The sequence below is a fragment of the Etheostoma cragini genome, chromosome 8 (genome assembly GCF_013103735.1).
Source record: "Etheostoma cragini isolate CJK2018 chromosome 8, CSU_Ecrag_1.0, whole genome shotgun sequence".
Classification (NCBI taxonomy): domain Eukaryota; kingdom Metazoa; phylum Chordata; class Actinopteri; order Perciformes; family Percidae; genus Etheostoma; species Etheostoma cragini.
Genome location: NC_048414.1, coordinates 28,154,070 through 28,166,501, shown reverse-complemented (window position 1 = coordinate 28,166,501; position 12,432 = coordinate 28,154,070). Strand labels below are relative to the sequence as shown.

Sequence of the window (12,432 nt, the reverse complement as noted above, 5' to 3'; positions counted from 1 at the left end):
GAGCTTTGATCAGGAGTAGGTCTTCATGAAAGAATTCCCGCTGAGATGCATTTCAATCAGGAGAGACTAGTTGGGGATGTGTAACAGTTACACACAGCATGGTAACACGTCCATTTATTAGGAGAACAGCTGAATTGATTTAGGAGTTCACTGATTAAAAGTTATGCTGAGCTACATATATAACTTACTTTTGCTCAATATTGACACAGAGATTATTCAATACGAAGACTTCTTGGTTTTGGAACAACGTTTCATTTATGGAATTTGAAAAAAAACCGTTGAACAAATTAACAGTGAAAACACCTTGAGCTATAAAATTTACCTTAATACTTTTCCGCATTTAAAAATATTAATATTTTTTCAATTCAGAGCACAAGACAAAATAAGGGTTTAAGCGCAAAACGTATAGTGCAAAATAATAAAATAAGTTTTCCCTATTTCTCGATTGCTCATTAGGAGACAAAATTGTAATTGCGATTAAAATTGTAATTAATTGCACAGCCCTCCAGCTGGCCTCTAACTGCGTCTGTGCACGGCGGCTTTGTCGGAGCCATCTCACCTGAAACCGGGCTGGATGAGAGACTTAATGTGCCATGAGCTGAGGGAAACTGCAGACAAACATAACACATTCCACCTGGTAATTTAATCTCTCGTTGATGTAAAAATACTGATAAAATCAGTTGGTGTGAAGTGTTGTAGTAAACCAATGTGATTGGTCCGGTGGGCCTCACCCTCTGTGAACTGTGAATGATAGGTGGTAATATTGAAAGTAAAAGTATTTTCTTATTTTACAAGTTCCTAAGGTCAATCCCTCAAAAACGCCGCTGTTACTCTTTAGCTCAGACAGGAGTGTGATGGCCACAGCTAACATTTGACACTTGACACACTTTAAATTACATAATTACAGTACAGCACAGTCATATTATAAATGAATAATAAGACCAGGGAAGTTGAGAAAGCAGCCAACAATGATGATGGACGCAATGCAATGAAATTATTTATGGTGTTTTTGATTTTAAAATGCTGATACACTTACAAAAGTACTGTAATGTCAATGCAAATAGCCGTTGTGATTATTGTTACATTCATGTGTATGTTTCATGAATTAATGATACAAACGTTACTTTAGGATCAAATTAAGTCATATCTTTTGATTATGAAGTCATAGAGTTGAATTGGACAACATAGGCAACTAATAACTGTGTTGAGCTTTCCTCCCTATCAGATATGTACAAAACTGAAGTCATATTTGACATGAAAGTTGATCATAATTAGCTTTGTTTTTTTTCTGAGTGTTTCCCCTCTTTTTTTTCTTTCTCTAAATTGTAATAATAATTTAACAGTTTACGCTTTCGTTTATTTCTCAGTGGCACACGCTTGTTACCCACTTATTCCCAGTAATCCTTCCCTCATAATTAGTAAGTATTTACACTTATTTACAAAATATGTACACCTAGTTTGGCTTTCATTTTAAGTGTCTGATTATACACACCAGGGTTGTCCTTTAGATGAATTTTGACGAAATCAGATTACTGCAGAAAGATGACAAGAACTTCAGTGCATGTAAACACACCACTGTGCAATGTGACATAAAAACTGTGTTTTCCATGATTGTACAACATGATGTCCTGTGGAGCAACCGTTGATGACATCAGGGGCACAATGACAATACATTGCAGCTGGCTGGCCCACAATACCCGTAGCTGATGAACACAGTGGGGCATTCAGCAGAGAGATTCACGTCCATCAGAAGTTAGAAGAGACAAAGAACACCTTAAAAGAGAATATTGTAGTGCCAGTCATCAGGTGGACACAAAGACAACTGAGATCTAATGGTGCTCTGTGTCTGCTGGATGTGGTCATAATGTTGCAATGTTGCTTCTTCAGCTATTATCCAGACAGACAGACTGACAGACTGGAGGCTGGCAAACTACTGTAAAAACTTCTTAAAAAACTTACATTTGTGTGTGTGTCTGTGTGACACCTTGCTGAGCTCGGCGAGTAGACCTCAGTACAGTAGCTGTGGGTAGAGACCACATCCCTGTCAGGTCCTGCGGTCTAGGGCAAAGTGATCTTGCAGCTTACTTTAGGGTACACGGATCCAGTCTACAAACATTTTCCCAAATCCATAAGCTAATGTGAGAAAGGTAGCCTATGATGTACTTATTGTACTGCAGCAGTGTCAGAGTAATACACTGAACCCCTAGTAGCTCCAGAGGCGTGCAACCTCTGACATATATAGCAGTTGTAAGTCAATTTGGATAAAAGCGTCTAATGTAATGTAAAAGCGGAGGGTGAGCTGTTGTCCCCTACAGACCACATGATAAGGACTTTAAGCAGTGACGATTAAAGAGATGGCTACAACATTCCAGAATCGTTCCAACAGGTTGCCGTAGTACACTAGAAGCCAGTCAGAATCAGAGATACTTTATTGCTCCCCGAAGGGAAATTCGGTGTTGCAGTTGCCTCGAAAAATGTCATCCGGCCCATTTTGTTAGCAGAAATCAACAGTAGCTAGCTACACTCACCAACACAGTGCTTGTTAGTGATTGGCGGGATGTTAACTGAAACGATGCTCTGCTCCCAGATCTGCATGTGTTAGGCTCTTTGACGTTAACGAGACTAGCTTAGGCTTTGAAACCACAAACACCCAGGTGCTGCATTGCAGTGACTATGACACACACTACTACCTAATCCAGGCAAGACATGGACCACACAGGCTCTTTCATTATTTAAACTTCACGTGCATGGTACACAATAGCCAGCATTACATTTCGAGAAAGCTTTAGGAGGGCCGATGTTGGGTCTTGAACGCACCTCCATAGCGTAAAAGTATCTCTAGTAAGACCAAATGCCCTCATTAACTGAACTTATTTGAAGCACCTGTGCTAACATGTCTGCCTCTTGTCTCTAACTGTACGTTTCCACATGGGATCTACTCTGACTTTATGTAGGGGATTGGGTTAAAAATCGGTTTTATGTTTTCCAAGGAAGTCCAAGTTCTCCTGCCTGGAGTGGCGGATGGTGTGTGTAATGAGGATACTTGTGTTGAAGGTGCCCTGCCACACATATTTCATTACTTTGTGGTAATGTCTGAAGTTCTAGACTTACTCATCTAGTCACATGACTTTATCTGCAGCCAGTCTGTATTTCTTGTGTTCATCCAAAATGGTATAAAATAAATACAGCAGCTCCCCTTCCTCTCCAAGTGCCACTTCTAAAAAACAACAATTCTCTAGAAAATGTAATTACTAGTCTTAAAAGGCACAAAAGTGGTTGATCAACGACTGCTGGGGGATTTTTTTTCCAATGATTTGATGCCACTTTCAGATCCCTTGCCAATGCAACGGGTTGCATGCTGTACTTCTCGGATGTTCCGTTGTGATACAATCTGGCACAATCGTTTGTGCCTTCTGTTTTCAGTACTAATCCAAGGATTAATATAAAAGTCTGAGGAGTGGTAATAAACACTATACTCCCAACATTGACTCAGCGTTGTGACATGACTCTGTTTCCATCTAAGAGATGAACAACTAACTACAGTGTCAGTGAGACAAGTTTGGCCTGATGTTCTTTGGGAGTACAATCCCTGCCTAGCATCGTATTTGTGAAACTGTCTATTAATGTAAATTGCTTAAATTGCAAATACATCAAAAGGTTCAAAGAAAGAAGATTTTAAAACTTTTTTGAATACTCCCAACTTTGACGCCCAGCTGTAAATCAATTATTAAATCCATGATGTGTGAAATGCAAATAACTATAATCTGATGAACAAAGCATCGTTTGGCCTACTTCACTGCTTCGTGTGTGTGTGTGTGTGTGTGTGTGTGTGTGTGTGTGCATGTGTGCGTGTGTGTGTGTGTGTGTACACACATTACACCATTGTTCAGTGAAATTTGTCTGGCCTGTATTGTCCTTGTGTGATGTATTGTTGCTGGTATTGTTTAAGCCAGTCAGTTTGTGCTGAGTTCCTGCGTGTATGGACGGCCTTTATGCTGCTGGAAGCCAGGCCATGTCAGATCGATCGAAGCGTAGGGGAAACAAAGAGACAGCACAGCTTGGCTTGAACCACGGGGTAATGGGCTGAGAAAAGAAGAAAGATGAAGGGTATGAGAAAACCAGGATGCTTGAGCTGGATGGGTAGAGGCATAGAAAGAGAGTGCTGCTGGGACATGCCGAGGAACACAGAGACAGGATATTTAATAGGCTATGCATTTTTTCATACCCAGAAGAAAAAATGATTTGGGATTTCGAAAATGAAATACCAGCAGTGAATGGAGGAAAATGGGTTTGAAGCACGATGACTTGGATTGTAAGGATGTGTTTATGTCTAATTAACAGGTAGTCTTACCAAAATGAAAAAAATAGATCATTTATCAGCGCATTTTAATAATAGTCCATATGCTGATCAGCATTTTTTTCCACACTTTTTTTGACGTTATAGGTAACAATCTTTTTATTGTTGGTTGAAACAAACCAATTTTGTCTGCATCAGTCTTTTACACTTGATTTCATTTAAAGACTTTATTTGTCATATCTACTATTACAAGGAAGCAGTCAGAAATGATCAGGCTCCCTCCAACAATGCTACATAAAACCATGCGGCCAGTAAAAAGACATAAAACAATAAATAGAATGCATTTGTCAACGTCGGGGAGAAACTTTGACCAAAAGTGTTACTTTTCTTGAAATGAAAAAGGCTCATTTGTAACATTATATCTAGCTGTTTACCTTCCACAAAGTCAGATGAAATTGCCTTATTACAAATATTTATGAAAACCCACAGACGGACGGTGACCAATAGTCATAGGCGTGATTTTAAGGGGGGGATGGGGGGGTTTCAACCCCCCCACAATAACCAAAACTGGCCGGTGTAATGAAGTCTAAGAGTTTAAATGCTGTGGCATGCAACATTTGTTGTTAAGATAAAAGCACATATTCCTATAAATGAATTCCCAAAACCCGTGTAATGTTTAGAAACCGCAGAAGGTTTTGAGCAATACAGCAGATTAATTAATAAATAATAAGAACATTTACATGAAAAAGTACCTTTGCATGCAGAAAAGGCACCAATTGAAGTTTCAGAATGCAGAAGCGTTTGATGCTCCAACGTCCTGCGGGACTACCTGGACACCCTGGTTGGAATTTCTCTCCAATGATGAAAAGGTTGAGATCTTAATTAAAAAAAATGTTTTTCAGGCTTCCACATTTTTGATCCCATAAAGCAGGATTTCTCAAACTTTTTCCATATTGTACCCCCTTTTGATTTTAAAGCCAAGTAACCCCTGACCTGCGCAAAACCTTTTTTCAGCTTGAAAACGTGAGTGAGTGCAGGAAGCCTGTGTGGTGTGTTCCAGTGCTCATTTTTGACCAAGGCAAAGGCAACGTGGGCCGACATGAGGCAACGCCACAGTCGGCCTTTGACTAGTTCCAGGCTGGTGTGTCAGGGCCTTTAGAGCACCCCAGTCCTTCGGTGGCCTGGCCGGCTAAGACGTGATCTGGCTGCACCATGGCATGACAATAATTTACTAATACAGCTCTTCTAGACTTTTTAAGTGTCACTGAATTGCATTGAACATTTAAGGCTGAAATAGAAAGCATTGTCAGAAGCACAGTAAACCATGTCAGTGTGATGATAAGTCACTATGAAAAATAAAAGGACCCTGAACACACCAATGCAAACCCCCCAGATCTGTTCCCTAAAGGTTTGGTCCAAACACGTTGCTACTTGTTATGGCACAACTTTGAATTTTAAAGTTTAGCAAGTTAAGTTAAAGTACCAAGTCTATGAGAAAGTTGACTGATCCTATGCAATGCTGATCCACTGATCATTGATATGAATTGATTTGCACCAAAATGCTGCTGTGCCTTGGTTTTTAAAACCCATTGCTATTTAATGTAAACAGGCTGTTTCACTCAATTTAAAAAATGACTGTTGTTGTGGTCTTTCTGTGGGATGTGATGATGATGATGATGATGATGATGATGATGATGATGATGAACATGATGTTGAGGGCGGTGGTGGCGGTGGCAGTGGAGGGCCTCATCAGGAGGAGAAGTGTGTAGGAGAGGGAGAAGGGAGCGCTTGGCGTCGGAGGATGCTGCAGCCCGTTGGGTCTCAGTGGGTGGCATGCCCTGCTTCATAATCACACGATTAATGTCATGTGAAATTAATGTGTCTTATCAAGCATGTGCTCCGGCATAGTGATGGTCTGTAGAATATGTTCCCATGCCTTTCCACCACGCACGCACGCACGCACAAACACACACACACACACACAAACACACACACACACAAACACACGCACACACACACAAAGTTCGCTACTTCAATTTACAAAAAGGATTGAACCTGGTGCTAGTCAGGTTACGTCTTCAGTGCCCACCCCCATTCCATTCATTTCTGCAGTAGTCACACAGCCACATTAAAACTGTCCAATGTGTGTATATATATGTGCATGTGTATGTATGTATCTATACATACATACACACACACACACACACAGGCTAAAATGAGGGACATCCAGCGGATTTTACGGAAGCAAGAGAGTACTTAAACATGGTCAATATAGTCTAGTTTTGAAAAGACTGTGGTAAGGTCAGGGAGGAGACTGGCTCTAGTGAATGCAGACTCTGTCCCTCAGATGTGTGCTGTATCTGTGCTCAGTGACTGTGAGGAGCTGACCCTACAGAGTTCAGCATATGGCTCGACTGCCACAGAGTTACATTCATAGATGCAGCCATGGACAAACACGCAGGGTGAGGTTGATGAGGCCATGGGGTCTACTGTATGGGATCCATGATGGAGAGACAAAGGCAGCACCTGCTGTGGGATGGATTGATGGACGGATGGACATTTCCCTTATTATCTGATTTCTCTATGCGTTAACAAGAGTCTTTCTGAAAACAGAAATATTCCTAAATGCTTTGTGATGGGACGTTCAGTGTACAAAAACGACGTTTTTACAAGCCAAATCAAAAACCTGAGCTTTTATGAAGACAAAATTTGTATGCAGACAATGAAGTGAGCAAGAAGAATGGTAAGATGAGCCAGCCTGGTCTCACAGAATTCAGTGAAATGATCACAAACTGTTTACCGCATTACGTGGTGGTGTAAAGTGTGAAAAGTCTGAGTGGCCACCACAGAAAACAATGCAAAGATGGCGTAGCATTAGGAGTGACTACGGTAGCACGTAGTATAAAAGCCTGAAACTCTGCGGAAGGAAGTTGGTTGAGATGGAGACAGCGTGTAATGTTTCCTAAAGTCCCTTTCTACTTTTCCTAAACCCAACCGTACACTTAATCCCGCGTGTCACGGAACCGTAAGCCCACCCACGACCTTTTCCTTAACTTAAGGGTCTGTGTTTATTTCACGAAATTCTTCCCTGGGCTCATCACAGAATGCTTTGCGATTCCGTGAAACTGCCACAGATTTTGAGTTAAGGGGCTGTGTTTATTTCCTGGAATTCTGGGAAATCAGGTTGTAGCGTTATGCCCAACAATACGTGTGCAGCAAACATTCAGTCACCAAGTCAAATCATCTATTCATCTGCATGTACAGCACAACAGAATATCTGCAGATTTTTCCTTCAAGTTACCAGCTAGCAACAGTGACGCAATGCACTCCATCTCTAGCTAGCTAGTTGTTTCTCCCAGATTCCATTCTTTATGCTAAGCTAGGCTAACCACATCAACATTCCAGCTCCATACATTAACACACATTCAGTAGCCTACATTATGATATGTAATCCCATTTAGAGCCGTGGTTGTCTGGTTAGCTTTCCTGCTAAAGTCTCCGTCTGATCTAAGGAGACTAGCTCAAATGTTGACAGTAGATCAGCCCTGGGCCATCTATTTCTGCTTCATGGTTAGCTTTCATTGGTAGCACCCTAAATTTAGTTGTCAAAGCACATACCATTGAGATCTTAAAGAGATAAGACACATAAGCAGAGCTTCCTGTATTACACAAGGTTGTGTTTTTCTACAACCACTTTCTTTTCACATGATTCATGTTCAATATCATCTGTCAGACGCTCATTAGTTCAGTCAGACAGGTTGTTTGTTAAAAATCCAAATACACATACACTCATGCACACTTGCACAGACGCACGCACGCATGCATTAAACAGGCAGTGAGCCTCCTGTCCAGCTATGGTTCAGTGGACAACTATAAAACTTCTCCTCCTCCAAATTAAATGCCACAAGCCAGGCTGGTTGCCAGGCAGGCAGCTGGCATCAGCTGGCATCATTGTATTGGGCTGTGGTGAGGGGAGAACGCTTCATAGGCTCTTTCTTCTATGTCCTCTCAGCCTTCAGCTGCTCCGCGGGCCCACACGTCTGTGTTAGCACAACAAAGAGCCGAGAGGGGGGCACACACAGGGGAACACTTAGGCTGAAAAAAACACGACATTCATTAGCTCCACAAAAGAGACTATATGGCCGAGTAACTCGCTTACAGTAAAAGGACAATTGTGCCAATACAGTGACATAATGTGCATACCTCTCCTACACACGGCCAACTAGCTTGCTTGGCTATAAAACTTAAAATAACAATAATAATACATGCATTTTAACAGTTTTGGAAAAGTTAACATGGACATAACATAATGCTCCTGTATGCTAGGAAGGGAGTTTGGATTCTATGGGGTCCATAGCCTTTAATAAGAGAAGAGTAACTGCCACTTTTCAGATTTTGGGGATGGAATTCAATGGGTACCAAAGTTGCTCTCACTGCTGAGCGCTTCTCTCAAGAGCCGTGCACATACCATGCCAGTTTGTTATGTTGAAAGCATGCTTTCTGTTGCTTTGGCTTCTTAGGTTTCCTTGGAAAGTCATTCATTCATTCAGCCTTTATCTTTGAGATGTCATTGAGGGGCGGCCCTCATTGGCATTGTCATCCAGTCAAATTACAAAGAAAACCACAAAACAACTACACAGAAAAGAATACACCGTCATACGAAAGAAAGAAAGAAATAAAAAAATTCTGAATTACAAAAAAAAATATGAAAAATAAATGAAGATAATACAGATGCAAAAGAAAGTACAATTTTGTAAAACAAGGGCAAATATTTTGTAAGTTTTGTAAGATAAAGAGGTACCAGTGTGAGCAGGCGGGGTCGGGGCACATCAACAAGGTCGGCCTGCGTCGGCCGTCCAACGGTTCAGCAACAACGCAGGTCTGTCCATTCATTTTGAATGGGGGGAGTGCGTTTTAGCACTCGCTATGTCTCGCTCCTCTCTTTTCTTTCTCTCTCTCCTGTGAAATAAAGCTGCCTTCATGTGCGTTCAAAAATACACAGAAACACAGAAAAACAGTAACTGTGAAACATGAAGTCTCATTGTGCTTTGTCGGGGGGTTTTAAGAACACAGCAGGATGTCAAACATATGGTTTCATTGACACGCCCCCCGCCGCACCACCCTGCAGAATATTGCTGGATCACTTTTTATGGTCCGAAGGCGACAACACTACAGTGGAGGAGGAGTGACAGCCAATCCAAACTGTCTGGGATCTGGTTGTGTGTGCCGTCAGTTTCATGGGGGAATTGTGCTGAATGCTGGGCTGAAATGAACAAACAGCATTCTGATGTAAGTGTGTTGTCATTTTCCAAGTGTGTGAGGGCTAAGTGGAGGGCAGTGGAGGGCTTTGCCTGTGGATCTGTTGGCTCTGTATGCAAACTGGTGAAGGTCCAGGCTGGCTGGGATGTTTTGTATCATGTGCTGTAGAACCAGTTTCTCAAAGCACTTCATCAGAATGGGTGCGGTAGGTTCAGGTAGTTCCACGCAAAAGCGTTACTGGCTATCAATGAACAAACAAAAGCAGCATTCCACATTTTAACAAGCACAACTCACTTTACATGAGCTATGAAACTGGTCGTGCATGATAACATTCATGAATAGGGTTAGAGTTAATCTGTCACCCGTCTGACGAGCCAACGCTGTGTGAGGTTAAACTGTGACTCTAAATGTGTTGACACACACTGTAGAGCAGGAAGTATTTGTTAACAGATTAATACAAAAGTGAAAGAACCTTCGGATTCCAAGCCACAATGACACTTTATTAAAGATGAAAGTCAGATACTGTATTACAAGGTAGGGCAAGGCCGTTTTATTTGTAGAGCACGTTTCAGCCACAGGGCAATTCAAAGTGAGTTACACAAAATCAGTTAAAAAAAAATAAAAACAACGAAAAACAGATAAAACACAACTATAAACAGTTAAAAATAAAAACTTTAAGACAGATAAAACCCTAACCCTAACCCACTTGAGACTACTTTCACACTGATTAGTCAATTTTAGTGCTGCCTTTCGTGATCACCCTCAGTGTCACTACCCTTCACGACTCTATTTTTAGAGACGTTACCTTCCGTCTCCTTGGACACTTCTTCACACTAATTAAGCCGATCTAGTGCTGCCTTTCGTGTCTATTTAATGACCGTCTTACCGCGATTTTCGGATCTTTCGACACTACACATTCCCCCTTTTTCTTTAAAGTGTTTCCTTTCAAGTCTCTCTTTCTCTGTATTACACAATCCTTTTCCTCAACAAAATTAATCATAAGAAATTAAACATTAAAAACCGATAAAACACATGAATAAACAGTTAAAAATAAAAAAATTAAGACACATAAAACACAAGAATAAAGGTTACAGTGCAGCATAAGAAATTAGACATTGAAGAAATGAACACTCAAATGTCTTCAGCCTTGATTCAAAACAACTGAGAGTAGCAGCAGATCTGCCGGTTTCTGGGAGTTTATTCCAGATATGAGGAGCATAGAAACTGAATGCTGCTTCACCCTGTTTAGTTCTAACTCTGGGGACAGAAAGTAGACCTGTCCCAGACCACCGCAGAGGTCTGGGGGGGGTCATAGTGTAGTAGCATATCAGAATTGTATTTTGGTCCTAAACCATTGAGTGATCTATAAAGTAGCAAAAGTACTTTGAAATCAATTCTTTGAGGCACTGTTCAGGCATTGAGTCTGAGAAAGCAGGTTACTGAACCGACCGGCTTTAAGCGAGGCCCACTTCTCTAGAACACATCATTTTACACCCACGCACTTCTCAAATCTGAGAACCTGATTGTGTGCACAGATAAAAACTTCAACACTCCTGCAAGCAAGCATGTAATCAATGTAAGACATAATAATAATATGAATTTTAAAGTATTCACCGGAAAATATCTTCTAACATAGCAGATTTAGTGTTTTCTTTAGCAAGTGTGCTTTTGAATGGAAGGTTGTAGGTTTGGTCCCCAGAATAGGATTCATTTTACAACTGTGTCTTGCAATGAATTGCACATTGCACATTTGGCTCTAGGGATGGCAAAGTCAGTGTATGTATAGATATTCAATACATTTAGTTTAGGAACAATTTTTACAATTATGCTAATGACGGGTGATCCTGCGATCTGACATTACCATTAGCATCAACATTAGCATGTTGACGTATTGGTGTAATGAGCATTGCAGTTTCGAGGGACCGCTTGCAGGATACTGTGTTTGTGGTGTGTCTTGTGATTGCAGATATAATTTCATCCAACTTACGTTGGAGTGGAAATAATAGTTATACCATTATAGTACCTTATGTGTTGGGTCAACTTTTAAAACAGCAAGCATTCGCCGTATGTGGTTAAATGTTTCTTAAAAACATTCACTGAGTAAGTCAAGAAGAGATCATTTGTGTGCATCACAAAACTGAAGAAAATGTAAAGGAACTCCATGTATGGGCATCCTGCTACTTAAACTGTCTATCACACAAACACACCCTATGTGAAACAGTGCTGTTTTGTAGGGAGGTTGTTTCCAGTGGACTGATAAAAGGAGATAACACCAGTTCAGACGATGCATGCCGACAGCGTTCCTGTGTGACTCATACACTCATTCTCTAAACTTTGCTTTTATCTCTGCGACTGTTGGCTTATTCATTTCTAGAAACATTTAACTGTGAAATGTATTGAGAAATGATTTACAGTGCAAAACAGGCCGCATCAAAATCTACGACATTACATTAAATTAAGAAAAATAGGATGGAGCATACACTAGAGACGGGGACAACAACAACAGATGTTACTTTTGTACTCAGTTGTACTCACAAAAGTTGGGTTCCCAAACTTTTTCATGTGGAGGACCCCTACTCGGCCATAAATTAGACCATGGACCCCCCCAGGTTTGCAGGTTCTTATGCATGAAATTGTAGTGAAAACTTTAGAGAAAAAGTGATTCCCCTTTTTGGGAGGACCCCTGGGGGTCCCTGGATCTCACTTTGGGAACCACTGATCTAACTAGCCGCACTAGAGACAAAGGAAAGCTGTGTATTTGTTTGAAAACATTGAAGGCTAGTTTCATTTTATATCTGGGAGCACAACAACATTGCTAAAAAGCAGTCTGACAGGTTTCTGACAAGATTTTGTGAACTGGTGCAAGTGGGAGATTG

The 12,432-nt window shown here is 41.0% G+C and overlaps 1 long non-coding RNA gene across 1 annotated transcript in view; it reads right to left on the bottom strand.

Moving 5' to 3' along the window:
- The window catches only part of LOC117948787, a 19,720-nt gene extending 9,695 nt beyond the window's left edge, over nucleotides 1-10,025 (bottom strand). The window contains exon 1 of the long non-coding RNA XR_004657556.1: nucleotides 10,015-10,025. This is a non-coding gene — a long non-coding RNA (uncharacterized LOC117948787). The remainder of the gene's footprint in view (nucleotides 1-10,014) is intronic.
- Nucleotides 10,026-12,432: the final 2,407 nt, after the last annotated feature.